Source organism: Echinops telfairi, unplaced genomic scaffold, assembly GCF_000313985.2.
Source record: "Echinops telfairi isolate 266 unplaced genomic scaffold, ASM31398v2 ScPeMD7_7457;HRSCAF=8495, whole genome shotgun sequence".
NCBI classification, from domain to species: domain Eukaryota; kingdom Metazoa; phylum Chordata; class Mammalia; order Afrosoricida; family Tenrecidae; genus Echinops; species Echinops telfairi.
Genome location: NW_022111357.1, coordinates 43,077,541 through 43,080,196, shown reverse-complemented (window position 1 = coordinate 43,080,196; position 2,656 = coordinate 43,077,541).

The following is a 2,656-nucleotide window of genomic DNA, read 5'->3' as shown; positions in this document are numbered from 1 at the left end:
GGAGTCAGGTGAAATCATCCCTCATCAACGAGCCAGTTATGGGGTGTCCCTGGCCAGCTGTGCAGCATGGGGGCCTCTCTTGGCCCCTGGTTCCTGGGACCGGGTCGGACGGAGTAGGGTGAGGGTTCTTGCCTCAGGGAGGCAGGGGCAGCATTTGCCTTTTGCTGCTTTTTGTCTGAGCCCCTGGGACCTGGGTCCCAAGCCCCTTCTTCCACACAGGGCTTCTCTGTCCCTCTTCCTGCTTCAAGGACCCCCATGTGGTTCAGGGAATGTGGCCATTGGCCTTCAGCAATTCACTGAAGGGGACGGGGCCCCTTGGGCCTTGGGGCCTGACATCACTAGCAGGAACTCCAGCAAAGGATTGCTCTAGTTTAAATCCAGCCACGCGGTTCCCGCTTCTTATCCAGAGTGGCGCTGTCCAGGGCATTTCTAAGTGCTGGGCCTCCACTTTCCTTAACAGACTGCCTGCTTCCAGCTTAACTTTCTCTCTAGCCTCAGGCTTCTGTTCACAGTTTGGCTCCCCTGGGTCTGGGCCGGGGCACCCCAGGGGCACAGTGGCTACATGCTGGGCTGCTAACCACAAGGTCAGTAATTTGAACCTACCAGTCGCTCCTCTGGTCCAGCAAGGATCTCCTCTGGTCCAGCAAGGATCGAAGGGCACAGGCGCCCTCAGGAGTAGCTCTACTCTGTCCAAATGGGTTGCTGCAGGCCGGAACCAGCTCAGAGGCACAGCATGTGTGCCTCAGAGGCACAGTGATGTGTGTTGTGGTGTTGTGTATATGTGATGTGTGTGGTATGTTGTATGTAGTGTGCACTGGTCGGTTCTGCATTGCTGGCTCCTAGGGACACCAGCGTGGCCTGCAGACCCTCCAGGAGGAGCCAGGAGCCAGCGTTTTGCCTTAGCCATGCCCACTAGACACCTCTTTTCCTCCTCGACACCCCCAAACCTCCTGCTGGGGCCACTGGTGCTGGCGGTGGGCAGCCCTGCCCCACATGCCCGTCCCTGTTCTGCTCCAGCCCCACCACCTAGCCCCATCGGTATCCTCCATGCCTGGCACAGGTAAGTATTCAGGAACCAGGGGGAAGAAATCATTTGCCCCGATTCCTATCTAAGCAGGCCCACGTGTGACGGCAGCTTGGCTGCCTGGGCAGTCAGGGTTCACCTGGGTGCTCGGATGCTCTCACCCCACTGTGTTCTAGGACCCCTGAGCATCAGCAGGGAGATAGGGTGCTTCCCAGGTGGAGTCTCACTAACCCCTGGATTCTGTCCTTCACCACCTGCTCTACAAAGAGCAGGTGGTTCTAGGTCCTCCAGGGTGGGGGCGTCGAGCCCAGGCTGTAGAGAGGCCCCCTCTGGCAGAGGTCTGGCAGAGAGGCAGGAAGCCCCCAGGAGTGGAGACCTGTCACAAGACCCTCAGCGCCGAAGGCAGCCAGGGCCTGAACACAGGAGCCTGCTGGCCTCTAGGCATGGCTCCCAAAGTAGAAGGCAGGCATGGTGGCAGTGCATCATTTTGGTCCCAGGCTGGGGACCTGGTGGCTGATCCTCCCCGCCCCGCTGTCTTCAGCTATGGAATGGGTAGAGGGGCTGAGGAAGAGCCCCCAGTGGGCCCCACATGCTGAGACCAGACCGTTAAGGTGAGGCTCCGGCCACAAACCCGGCAAACAGGTTTGTCTGCCTGAGAGACTGGGGAACCTCCCCAGCCCAGCCCAGCCTGAGACCCCTGAGCCCTGGAGGTATTTGGGATTGGGGGGGTGGGGTCAGGGGTGAGTGTGGGATGGTGCAGTGCCTGGGGGAGGGGGGGGGGCCTGGGGTGCCTGGGATGCAGGGCAGTGAAGATTGATTTGGCTTTGACAGAGCAAGGGGAGCGTGAGCGAGTGACTTGGTCCCAGCCTCTGTGGGAAGGAGGCCTGGGCCAGCTACCACGGCAGCACTGGGTCAGGGGCCTGGCGGGTGTGGCCAGACAAAGACCAGTAAACAGCGCCTGGGCTGGGTTGGGCAGGGCAGCAGTTGGGGCGATTCTTGGCACAGGCTGGGGTCGGGCCCAGTGAGAACTTCTATGGTGAGTGGCCTGGGGACCCGGGCCAGAGAAGAGCCTGGAGCCGGTGGGAGCAGGGGTGGGGTGGCTGGGGTGAGGAATTGGAGCAGCAACAGGACCAGGGTACAGGTTGGGTGCAGAGGAGGCTCCCCAGTGCTCGTGTGGGGCACCCAGCCCAACCTCCTTAGGCATCCCCATAGTCTGAGAGGGAGGTCCCAGCCCATCTGTCCCAAACCTGACCCCCTGTGGCTTCCCACCTGGTGGTTGGGACCTGGGCTGCTGAAGAGTCACCTTCACAAGGTCACACCATTATCCGGCTGAGCTGACTGGTTCATCACGGAGGACGGCACACAAGGTTTTTAAAGAAGGAAGAAACACAGGAGAGTTTCCTGAGGGAGGAGGCTTTGTCCAGGGGAAGGAGGGGACAGGACGGGACCGTGCAAAGGCAGGGGGTGTCTAGGCATGATGGGAGGTCAAGGGCAGACTCCAGCCTTACCTAGAGGCCCAGGTGGAGGGCCTGGGGCCGCAGGCAGGGTCAGGGAAGGGCCGGGAGGGACTGTAGAGCTATGGCCACGTGACCAGGGCCTCGTGAGCAGCCACTGCACAGCCCCTCCAGGTGC